Raw genomic sequence first — 13,681 nt, forward strand, 5'->3', positions numbered from 1 at the left:
AGCTATAGTCAATATAAAACCTAAATTTATCAGTGTTTTACCCTTCTTAAAATTGACATTGTATGTGTGTTTCAAAAGTGCTATTTCTAGGGTAACCTATGCCCGATTTCAGTCGGATCAATAGACAAAACGCAGTCTGTAGTAAACATTATAGTGTAATGTTGTGTATTTATAGCTTGTCCAAATTAGTACAGATAGTGAAAATATTAGTTCAGTAGATTTTTCTGGTTCTAAATTTACCATATAATGCAGTGTTACTACGTGTTGTTATGCTTGAACGTACTTCCTCTTGTACAGGGAAGAAACTCAGTTAATGCCTAATTAGGCTGGCGACCGTATTATTAACAATTGGTAGCATCTGCTGTGTATGTTTTTTGTCCATCCTAACGTGTAGTTACACTTTAGACTTGCTAGACGTATCATTGTTGTTACTGAGTGGGTGTAAGTCTGATTTTGCCTCCATTCAGGTACACGCGGTCAACATATTTACTAAAATCCTTTCTTACAAGGTGAAGCCCGTCAACTTACCATAATACAGGCTTTAAAGAGTTAACGTACGCAAGAGCGAAGGCGTTACAGTTGGCGCCACTTCGGCAACTTGCTTGTTGATGAAGCTGAAACATTACTACACACAGTCCCCGAGAAAATCTCCCACCTGGTTGGGATTCGAACCCGGGCCCCTCGCATGGCATTTAGCTGCACTGACCGCTCAGCTATGGGGGCGTATTTTCAATTACACTGGTGTCCAAAACTAAAGCAACAACCATTATTTCCTCGTCCTGTGTCTAATTCACGATATAATAACACAAACTGTCAACCAAATGTCCATATGATCGTTTTCTGCATGGAAGATGACATTCCGGTCAACTGAAAACCATGCTAATGATGACGTCAGGCGTCTATGAAATGGGACAGTGCTTGCCATGTAGCCGTACATCCACAATCGCTGTGTACACAGAAAGAAAGGAAGCAGGACAGTCGCAAACTGATTTGGCCCGATGGCTTAATCTGATTCGTTCTGTTGTTTCTCGGATATGGTGACAGTTTATAGAGACGAAACTGTATCCCGAAGACCAGGGCGGGGCCGCCCACGTGTGACTTCAGAAGAGGGGACCATTATTTAGATGTGAGGACAAGACAGTACCGCCTTAGTAAAGCACGGCAACTGGCATGTGAGCCCATATCATCCACTGGCATGTTGTAGCGAGGCAAACGCTGTGCAGAAGGCTTCGGCAGAGTGGCCTTTATTGTCGGAGACCTGCTGTGTGTGTACCTCTGACGCTTCTTTACAGAAGGGAACGTCTAGAGTGGAGACATCGACATGCGGACGAGCGGTTAGAGGCGTCATGTAACGCATTGCGCGGCCCCTCCCGCCAGAGGTTCAAAAAAATGTTCAAATGTGTGTGAAATCTTATGGGACTTTACTGCAAAGGTCATCAGTCCCTAAGCTTACACACTACTTACCCTAAATTATCCTAAGGACAAACACACACACCCGTGCCCGAGGGAGGACTCGAACCTCCGCCGGGACCAGCCGCACAGCCGGAGGTTCGAGTCCTCCCTCGGGCATGGGTGTGTGTGTCGTTCTTAGCATAAGTTAGTTTAAGTAGTGAGTAAGCCTAGGGACCAATGACCTCCGCAGTTTGGCCCCTTACGAATTCACACACATTTGAACATCAACATGCCGCCTGGATGGGCGAACAGTGAGCGAATTTTTTTTCATAGATGAGGCTCGATTTAGTTTAGAGAATGATTCTCGATGGATTCGCATCAGGAGCGAACACGACGATTGTGGAAAGAGACCGAGATCGAGGAGGATGCCTAACGGTGTGGGCGGGGATTATGTTTACCATTCGCCGGCCGCGGTAGCCGTGCGGTTCTAGGCGCTGCAGTCTGGAACGTGGGACTGCTACGGTCGCAGGTTCGAATCCTGCCTCGGGCATGGATGTGTGTGATGTCCTTAGGTTAGTTAGGTTTAAGTAGTTCTAAGTTCTAGGGGACTGATGACCTAAGATGTTAAGTCCCATAGTGCTCAGAGCCATTTGAACCATTTTTTATGTTTACCATTCGAACCTGTCTTCATCAAACTGTACGGGTGAATCAGCAGGGTTTAATTGCTGTGAGGAATCGTAACAAGGTGTTGGGACTTCATGCGCAGTTGTTGTGAGGTGGGTCCGGTCTTCGTGTTGATGGACGATAATGCTCCACCTCGTACAGCACGGGTGTTTGATGTTTTCTTGGAAACCGAAGACATTGTATGCCTGACGTGGCTCGCTTTGCCGATTTGAATCCCACAGAGCATGCTCTAGGAAGACGGCTTGCATCACGTCAGCATCCACCAACCACGCTCGAAGACTGCGAGCAGTTAGTGCTTCATTATAAGACTGACGACGTCATTCACAGCATGCGCCGTCGTTGTCAGGCCAGGGATGGTCACACGCCGCACTGAGCACATTAACCAGTTGGCAGAATGTGTGTGCAAATCCGGTAAGTTGGAAAAAGAAGAACATCTTTGTCTACCGTTATGCATGTTGCAGTTGATTACCTAATGTATTCTTTACATTGTTTCTGCTGTAATATCACCTATTTTGTGGCAAAATAAATGCAACCTTGCAAAATTTCCGTTTGTTGCTTTAGTTTTGGACACCAGTGTACAAGTTGCTGTGGACGTCAATCGCCTCTGGAACTGACCCGGTTCGAACCCTGCGTTGTAATTTTGTGGTTTTTAATTTATGTAATGAACTTATCTTCTACTGAGAAAACTGCACTGATATTAACTTGGCACTGTCGTAACTATTGTTGGTTGTGTAGTGTTCGTCTTTTAGTGTTTTTATATTACATTAAGAACAAATGTTTGTACGTGGAACTCTTTTTGTTGTTCTGCTGTGGAATCGGCAATTATGTTAATACGAAGGTTATCCAGAAAGTAAGTTCCGATCGGTCGCGAAATGGAAACCACAGTGAAAACCAGAAACGCTTCATTTGCAACAGGTAGGTACACCTTCCACGTACTTCTCTACATAGTCGCCCCTCCAACTTCGAGTTTTTTCGTAGTGTTGTATCAGCTCTCCAGTATCCTCGTCATAGAAAGCAGCCGCCTGTGCTTTCGGCCAGTTATCTGCACTGGTCTGCAGCTCGATGTCTGTGGAAAAATTTTGTCTTCATAGCCAGCGGTTCTTGTGAGCAGAGATGAGAGCCAGGGGGAGCCAATTACGGACTGTATTGTGGGTGATCAGACACTTCTCATCGGAAATGCTGCAGGAGCGTTTTCATTGCCCCTGCAGTGTGCGGCCGAGAATTGGCATGAAGAAGGAACTGCTCGACAGTTGTGTTACGTGGGCTGCATGACACAGGCGAAATCTCTAACCAGGCCCTCATACTTGGCGGCAGACGCTATTCCCTACGCTTCTTTACGTGCTCACTGTCCACTCAAAACTAAAAAGAGCGGCGCGACACGATCGACGGGCATACTAGAGACACTGCCCAACACATCTGTGCAAAGCTTTACCGGATTTTCCCAGTGGTTTCTGTTGTGGGTTGGCAGGAGAGCCAACACTGTATTATTAGAGGAAGCCGAAAGGCACGCGTTTTAGCTCACGCAGGCTGGAGTGAGGTCTGGAACCGGACAAGGAAATTAGACTTTAGAAAAACGGACGTAGCTGGTGGAATACTTAACTTTAATCCATAAATGATGAGCGTCGCTCTTGACTGTACATGATTCAGTATCAACAGTAGCTGGTAATGGCGCCTTGCTAGGTCGTAGCAAATGACGTAGCTGAAGGCTATGCTAACTATCGTCTCGGCAAATGAGAGCGTATTTTGTCAGTGAACCATCGCTAGCAAAGTCGGCTGTACAACTGGGACGAGTGCTACGAAGTCTCTCTAGACCTGCCGTGTGGCGGCGCTCGGTCTGCAATCACTGATAGTGGCGACACGCGGGTCCGACGTATACTAACGGACCGCGGCCGATTTAAAGGCTACCACCTAGCAAGTGTGGTGTCTGGCGGTGACACCACAGTTTCCATTTCGCGACCGATCGGAACTTACTTTCTGGACAACCCTCTTATGACACTTTTGCAACTACTGTTGGCTGTATGGTCTTTTCTGCCCAAAGCCAAAAGAAATACAAAATTTAAAAAATATAGTAAGGTAACGGGAAATAGCAGTATGCTTAATACGCTAGCATTCTTGAATTTTTTTCAGTACAAAGGGAGACGCAGAACAAGGGAAACTCCCCATCACACACCCCGCAGATTTAATGTTAAGATGGCCCAGTGGATAGAAAGCCCGTGAAAAACTGAGCACGGATCAAGTATTAAAACAAGAAGATGTACTGAACTGTGAAAAAAAGAAGGAAAACAGAAATAGTCAACGTGCAAGCTATAGATGTGGAACATCGAGCAAACTGTAAGAACCACGGGTCGTGGTTCTACGGTCACGGTGTTGGCCCACTAAGTGGGAGATTCGTGTTCAAATCTCCGTTGGACCCCCTTTTCTTTCACAAATTTATGAACTGTCTGTCCGGTTACTGACGTGTCTGTTCTCCTTCTGTAGTCTTGGCAATTGTAGTACCACACATTGGTTATAGAATATGAGTCCTGTGATGAGAATATATTACCATCCCAAGTAAATTTGATGAATAGGGAGAGCAGCCAAGATACCCCATAGACATCTCACAGAAATGAAAACAACAAATAAACGAGCGTGCACTATGTTACACCAAAGGAATTCAAGAGTCAAAACTTCCCAAACGGAACACAAGAGTCATGAGGTGCGGTACTTGAGTAGAACAAATTGGAGGTAGGTACGCCTGGAGGCCCCTTCGTTACAAGTCGCCGTTACAAACGGACATCATGACACAGACACAAATTTGAATGCAGCGAACAGACACGTCAATGATCGGACGCATAGCTCATAATTTTATGAAAAAACAAAAAGGGACATGAGAGAGATCTGAACAAGGATCTCCCCATTAGCAATCCAACACCGTTACCACATAACAGTGAGGCCATGGCTGTTCAGATTAATTCGATTTCGAACATCTTCAGCTAGGACCGGTCACTGTTCCTATTTTGCTTCTTTTTTCACTGTTCAGTACACCTTCTTCCTGTTTTCATGTTTGATAACTATTTTTGTGGCACAACTTGGCTAGAAGAAGGGATCGGTTGGTAGGATACGCTCTGAGGCATCAAGAGATCACCAGTTTAGTGTTGGAGGGAAATGTGGAGGCGTGGAGGGTAAAAATCGTAGAGGGAGACCAAGAGATTAATACACTAAGCAGATTCAGAAGGATGTAGGTTGCAGCAGTCAGTCGGAGGTTAGAGGCTTGCATAGGAAAGAGTAGCATGGAGAGTGGCATCAAACCAGTCTTTGGGCTGAAGACAACAACAACAACAACAACAACAACAACAACAACAAGTGTTTAGTTTTTGACAGGCTATCCACTGGGCCATCTTACCACTAAATCTAAGGGGGGGGGGGGGGAGAGAGGTGATAGGGAGTGTCCCTTACAAGAGTACAACACGCTAAACTGTGCTTCTTCGTTTATTGGTTCAAGCGTTGACTCCACTTCAATTTGTTATCCAGCTGGACATCAAAGAATTTTACACACTGTGCTTCATTCAGCGTATACCGGTTAATATCTACATCTGCCTCTAAGAAAAGCCGTAAAATTGCTGCTGATGGTGTAAAAGCAAAATGTCGTATTCTTTTGCGCTGGTGTCCCATCTATGAGTAACCAGAGATGTAATTGAAAGCCAGCCGTTGTGGCCGAGCTGTTCTAGGCGCTTAAATCCGGAACCGCGTTGCTGGTACGGTCGCAGGTTCGAATCCTGTCCCGGGCATAGATGTGTGATGTCCTTAGGTTAGTTAGGTTTAAGTAGTTCTAAGTCAAGAGGACTAATGACCTCAGATGTTAAGTCCCATAGTGCTCGGAGCCATTTGAACCATTTTGAACGTAACTGAAAATGGGAGAACTTGCATCATCACTTCCGTGCCGAGTGCCATGTATGCACTGCCCGAGCTTAATCTGGTATCTCCAATTAAGAAATTAATAGGCACACATTGCTTCAGTTCTATGTAAAATTGCGTGATGTGGTGCAGAAATTGAGACAGTCGATTTAGAAATAGCAGACTTCGAAACTCGGACCAGCCTTTCTGGTTCCGTTTCCCTGTGGTCACTTTCAATCGTTCCGAGCAAGTGAAGAATACACAAAACAATCAAGTTATAGTAAACATGACCAGATATTAATGTAAGTGTGTGGAAGCTTACAGCATGGATGACGAAAGACGGGCAACTTCAAGAGCATCTGCATCTGTGAGCAGCAGACATTCCTCGTTGCAGGACGAAGCTGGCAGCAGGGTAAGTTGTCCTCTCCGCAGCCACAGATAGCAGTGACGGCTGAAAATACCCAGTTTTGGTGATTAAATCCGAATGTTTCGTCTCCAGAGCGTAGGCAGAGATTTTCGGATGGTCGAGAGCAGTGAGAATCTACTATTTGTGCTGTCCACAGTTGTATTTTTACTTCTTTTCACACTAGCAGCAATCTCGTGATGGACGTCTGGTGGAGCATTGCCTCACAGATGATAAGCTTTTGCAATCGACGTGGGTCGTAGACATCAAGTAATACGCCTGCACGTCACAGTCAGTGCCTTCTCGGCTTCTTCGGCGTCGTCAGACCTGTAGGTGACACGTCATGCGTATTTCACCACAAAGTAACAGCGATTTGGTTCGTTCCTTGAAAAATAGTGGAGAGGTTTGACTTCAACAAATAAAATTTATTTGGTACAGAAGATGACACATTGGTGTCGAAACATGTCCGGGTAAATATGAAAATAAACTAATTGTGTTTGCATAAGGCTGATTTCCAAAATAACCCAGTTTTTAACTCGCAAACACGGAAGTGCGAAGAAACAGAGGAGTTCAAACCTTGTATGTATGTTGTATGTTAACCGGGGACCTAGAAACGACGGAGAGGCTCCGTCCCCGCTGCAGCCGCAGTGGTCCACAACCCCACGACGACTACCGCAGTCCACCCCTCCGCCGCCCCACACTGAACCCAGGGTTATTGTGCGGTTCGGCCCCCGGAGGACCTCCCCCCCCCCCTCCCCCAAGGAACGTCTCACAGCAGACGAGTATAACCCCTATGTTTGCGTGTACGCGTACGTGGAGTACTTGTTGGCGAAGCAATCGCCAGCATAGTGTAGCTCAATAAGGGGGACCAGCCCGCATTCGCCGAGGCAGATGGAAAACCGCCTAAAAACCATCCACAGACTGGCCGGCTCATCGGACCTCGACACAAGTCCGCCGGGCGGATTCGTTCCGGGGACCAGGCGCTCCTTCCCGCTCCGGAAAGCCGTACGTTAGACCGCTCGGCTAACCGGGCGGGCGTGCTTCAAACCTTCGTAAAATGAGTATTGGTACATTTCGTTTAAAAGATGCTGTTCGTTATTCGTTGATCCGTTCAAGTGATTTATCTCTCATGCGAACTGTCCCTTTCCCGAAAACGCAATATTACCGAATGCTGCAAGGTTCTGGAAGAGCGTCGCTTACGTATGCATAACGTAACCGCATCAGAAAGCGGGCTCCGGCGCCGTTGTTAATAAGGGGATTTCGATGCTCGAGCGCCGGGCAGATTCACTAGTCCAGCCATCGACAGGGACTGCTCTGCCAACTTCCGTGGCCATCCGTCTTCACAGAGACAATGGGACGCTTAGAAAGCGCAGGAAAGGCGGCCGCTTTCTGTCCTCTGGCTGCCAGTGTACGGCGGGCGCCTCTTTCAACATACGTAATTCTACGAGAATATGTAAACGCGAGGTCGGCCTCATTAAGAGGCGAGACTGAAGCAGCTAGTGCCACTATGGTTACGTGAGGGAGAATGTCGTGTGGTCGTGGAGGCGAGGAGGGAGATTTGGATGCGGGAATTGTGTAGTCTACACCCGAAAAGGTGCAAGTTTTCATTAATTACTGTCATCGAGATGATGGTAGTGACGGTCACATAGGTTTTTGCTGATGAAAGATGGTGCCATGCGTACAAGCATACTTTTGCTGAGGGTCAGTTGGCGGTTAGGACCAGCCAGGTAATGGCAATTCAAGAGGTTTATAGAGTTCCTTCAGAACACACTTGTGAAAGTGATCTAGGTTTCGCACAACAGTTTGGAGTAGCTATAGAAAATAGCGTAATCACGATAGCGTGCTGTTGTCTTGCTAGAATCGAGTCTTGAAATACCCTGACGGCAATGGAAGGTGTTACACGAGATATGTTGATTTAAATTCTATCCCTGTGCCACCTGTGTGAGCAAAGTAATCAGAAGGACAACACTGCATTGTTCTACTTCTGTAGACTGGCGTGTCAATCCCTTCCAGATTCTCAGTCCGAATTTCAGCTCTGTAACGCCATTATGTGTTCTTTGAGAGCGCCGTCGGTGGAGCTGTGTTTTTGTTGTGTGTTACGAAAATGGAACACCGGAATTAAGAGCAACGTTAAGCCATCAACTTTTGGGGAATCCGCGAGGGGGACTCTTGAAAAGTTGAAATAGACCTATGGGAAACATTCCTTATCAAGAGCACAAGTTTTTCGCTGGCACAAATCATTGTTGGAAGGCGGAGAACACGTTGAAGGTGGACCTCGCTCAGGGAGACCTTCAACTTCAAAAACCGACGAAAACGTCGACAGAGTGCTTGCCCTCCTGAGATCAGACGGACGTTTAACTATAGGGATGGTGGGTGACTTGTTAAACACTTTCACTGCGCGTCAAATTTTGACCGAAGTTTTGCACATGCGAGAGGTTTGTGCCAAAATGGTTCCGAAAAACCTCTCGACTGAGTAGAAGGACAATCGATCTTCTTGAGAGGACTGCCGATGACCACGACTGGTTCAGTCGTGTGATCACACGTGATGAATACTGGATTTTTTTAGTACGATTCTGAGACAAAGTGACGACTAACACACTGAGACATCTCCTCGACTGAAAAAACTCGAATCAGAAAGTCTAAGATCAAAACAATGCTGATTTGCTTTTTTGACAGTAGGAGTGTTGTGCACAAGGAATTGGTGTTTTACAGAGACGTCCCTGAAAAGATCAGGAAAAGCGTAAATCGAGTGAAACTGTACATTGCAGACAAGTGGATGCAGCATCATGACAACGCCCCATGTCACACGGCCACTTCCAACACGAAATTTTTGGCCTCAAAAGGCATTCCTGTTGTTCCGCTGTCCCCTTATTCACCTGATCTGAGTCCTTGTGACTTTTTTCCTCGAAATTAAAAAACGTCTTAAAAGGACGTAATTTGGGATTCTGGAGAACATTCAAAAGAATGTGACCGACATGCTAAAGGCTCTACCAGTTTAAGCCTTTAAGCGCTGTTGTCATGACTGGAGCAACGACTCGCCGATGTATAGCTGCCGAAGGGAACTACTTAGAAGGGCACAATATTGATGTTTGAAAAAAAAAAAAAAAAAGACTTTGGTCGATAAAAAAAATCAATCTCATTACTTTTATTACATTCCTCGTATTCAGTACAGAATAGAGCCATACCTACAGAAGAAGAATGGTGAGGGTGCATAATGGCTGTATGAATGCGTCTAACTTCAATGGGATTTTTCAGTTAGAGGTCGCAATTTAGCAAAGGAACAGGACTTGCGCAAGCAGCCAGGCGCCATCTTTCAGACTTTAAGTGATCCATTCGGTGTTTCGACATGTCACTATAGAAACAGGGATTAGCGATCATGATGTCTTTGTAGCAACTATGGTTACCAAAGTTAATAAATAAGTCAAGAAGTTTCGGTTTCCATACCACGCGTAATTCGCTACCATAGTATCCTGTGCTCGAAACGTACATTCTCAGAAATTTCTTCTTCAAATTAAGACCTATGTTTGGTACTAGTAGACTTCTATTAGCTACGAGTGGCCTTTTTTCCAGTGCTAGTCTGCTTTTTATGACCCCCTTGCTTTGTCTGTCATGGGTTATTTTGCTAGCAAGGTAGCAGAATTCCTTCACTTCGTCTACTCCGTGGTCTTCAGTTTAGATGTTAAGTGCCTAGCTAGTCTAATTTCTGCTACTTCTCATTACTTCTGTTTTTTTTTCGGTTTACTCTTAGTCCATATTCTGTAGTCATTATACTGTTCACTCCATTCAACAGGTCCTGTAATTCTTCTTCACTTTCACTGAGAAAAGCAAAGTCATCAGCGAATCTTATCATTGACATCTTTTCACCCTAAATTTTAATCCCACTCTTGAACCTTTCTTTTATTTCCGTCATAGCTTCTTCGATGTGTGGATTGAACAGTAGGGGCAAAAAGCTACATCCGTGTCTTACACTTGTTTCAACCAGAGCACATCGTTCTTGTATTCCATTCTTATTTTTCGCTCTTGCTTCTACTACATATAGTCTTTTACTCGCCTTTCGCAATAGCTTACCCCTGTTTCCCTTAGAATTTCGAACATCTCGCATAATTTTACATTGTCGAACGCTTTTTTCGGGTCGACAAATCCTATGAACGTATCTTTATTTTTCACCAGTCTCGCTTCCATTATCAGCCGCAGCGACAGACCTTCTTCTATGGCGTCTTTACCTTCCCTAAAGCCAAACTGATCGCCATCTAACTCCTCATTTTTTTGTATTGTTCTCTTATTATTATTCTTGTCAGCAGCTTGGACGCAAAAAAGTGACAGCTGATTACGCGATAATTCTCTCACTTACCGGCTCTTGCAATCTTTGGAATCGGGTGGATGACGTTTTTTCGAAAGTCTGATGATATATCGCCAGGCTCATACATTCTCCACACCAACGTGAACAAGCGTTGGTTGCCACTTCCCCCAATGATTTTAGAAATTTAGATGAAATGTTATCTATCCGTTCTGCCTTACTTGATTTCAAGTCTTCCAGAGCTGTTTTAAATTCTGCCTCTAATATTGGAACCCCTACGTCTTCCGTATCGACTCCAGTTTCTTTCTCTATCACGACGTCAGACATGTCCTCTACCTCATAGAGGCCTTCAATGTAATCTTCCCACCTATAAGCTCTCTCCTCTGCATTTTACAGTGGAATTCCCATTGCACTTTTAACGTTACCGCCCTTGCTTTTAATTTCACCTAAATTTGTTTTTACTTTTCCATATGCTGAGTTAGTCCTTCCGACAATCGTTTCTTTTTCGATTTTTTCACATTTTTCATGCAGCCATTTGGGCTTAGCTTCCCTGCCCTTCTTATTTGCTTCATTCGTGAGTGAGTGGAATTTCTGTATTCTTGAATTTACCCGAACTGTTTTGCACTTCCTTCTTTCGTCGATAAACTGAAATATTTCCTCTGTTACCCATGACTTCTTTGCAGTTAACTCTCTTGTACCTATGCTTTTCTTTCCGACTTCCGCTATTGCCGTTTTTAGAGATGTCCATTCCTCTGCAACGGAACTGCCTACTGAACTATTTTTATAGCAGTATCTGCAGCCTCAGGGAGTTTCAAGCGTATGTCTTTATTCCTTTGTATTCCCGTACACAACTTCTTGATGATTGATTATTCACGACTAGTCTATTAAACTTCAGCCTGCTCTTCATCATTATTAAATTGTGATCTGAGTCGATATCTGCTCCTGGGCACGTCCTACAGTCCAACACCTCCTTTCGGAATCTCTGCCGGACTGTGATGTAATCTAACTGAAATCTCCCGGCCGTTTCAGAATGTAACCCAGCCTCTTGCGATTCTTGAACAACGTATTCCCCATTACTTGCTGAAATTTATTGCAGAAAATTAGTCTTTCGCCTCTCTAATTTCTACCATCAAGACCATATTTTCCCGTAACCTGTCCTTCTACTCCTTCCCCTGCAACCGCATTCCAATCACTCATAACTACCAGCTTTTTATCTCCCTTTACGCACTGAATTACCCATTCAATTTCCTTAAACACTTCCTCTATCTCTTCATCTTTTTCTTGTCACGTTAGCATGTATACCTGAGCTACTGTTGTCGGTGTTGGTTAACTGTCGATTCTGATCAGAACAACCCTATCACTGAACAGTTCACAGTAACTCGGGTCTGCCGCACTTTCCTATTCATAATGAATCCTACTCCCGTTATAACATTTTTGTGCTATTGTTGATATTACCCTATACACGTCTGACCAGAAGTCCTTGTCTTCTTTCCATTTCACTTCACTGATCCCAATATATATAAATTGAGCATTTACCTTTCCAGACTTTTTAGCTTCCCTACCACGTTCAGGCTTCTCATATTCGACGCCCTGACTCGTACAACGTCATCCTTTCATTGGTCGTACCCAGTAGACGACCCAGTCTGATATTCCACATAGATCTCTCCGTCTTCGAGATAGATCTTACACTCGTGGCAATACTCAATGGGCATTTGCTAGTTTGTTTTGCTTCTGACTAGTTTCCATCATAGCGATGGTGCTAATGGTGCTACATAGTGCATAAAAACACCCCCCTCCCTCCCCCCCCCCACCATCACAACACACACACACACACACACATGTCCACTTCCCCCTTGGGAGTCCCCTCCCAGAAATCCGAATGGAGAACTAGTTTTGAATGTTTTGCAATGGAGAGATCATAATGACACTTTTCCAGTCACAGTCCACATGCCCTGTGGATACATATTATGTGTCATTAATGCAGTGGTTTAGTGGTTTCCATTGCCTTCTGTTGATCATTGCTTGCCACCTTTTAGAGCCAGTTTTCCACCCCACGGGCAATAAGGTTTCCTGAATCTCTATCCGCTCCTCCACCCTCTTTGAAAAGTCCATTGGCAGATTGAGGGTGAATTTTAATGCCGGAAGTCTTTGGCCACCATTGCCGATGATTATTACTCAAAATGTAATCAGTAGCGAGGTTCTAACCCGGGACCGAATACGATTTGATTACGATAGATATGATATAATTAAGTTTTTCTTGAGACATTTGACTCTCATCTTTATCTACGATAATGATGGTAGTTGAAGAAATGAATTAAAATTCGTTTCATGGCCATGGCTTGATTACTTGTAAGCAAGAAGACCCGGGTTCAAGTCCCGGCCATGGCACAAATTTTAATTAAGTTCTTCAACTTCCATCATTATCGTAGATAAAGATGAGACTCAAATGTCTCAAGAAAAATGTAATTATATCAGATCTATATATATCACCTATGCCTGAGGTACAGGTACTTTTTCCCCATAACGTCCAACACTGAGGTGCTATTGCAACATCACAGAGCCTCGGCAATAGTAATTACTACTTCAAGACGCTATCTCTAGACCACCATTTTCTGTTGTGATTGTTTTTAATATTAAGGGATACAAGAGTGTATTGGTACCTTTGGAGGGGTTATGGTACATACTGATGTTGATCATAGAATGGAATGAAGTTTCATATTTTAATACTCTTACGTCAAACAGTGGAAAATCCAGGATGGAATGTAAAAATATTATCAGAAGGAAAGTTGCTAATCACCATATAGCGGAGATGCTGAGTCGCAGATAGGCACAACAAAAAGACTCTCACAATTAAAGCTTTCGGCCAGTAAGGCCTTCTTCAACAATTGACACACACACACACATATATATATATATATATATATATACACACGCAAACGCAACTCTCACACACGACTGCAGTCTCAGGCAACTGAAACACTCGTGGTTTAGTTGCCTGAGACTGCAGTCATGTGTGTGAGTTGCGTTTGCGT

The sequence above is a fragment of the Schistocerca cancellata genome, chromosome 2 (genome assembly GCF_023864275.1).
Source record: "Schistocerca cancellata isolate TAMUIC-IGC-003103 chromosome 2, iqSchCanc2.1, whole genome shotgun sequence".
NCBI lineage: Eukaryota > Metazoa > Arthropoda > Insecta > Orthoptera > Acrididae > Schistocerca > Schistocerca cancellata.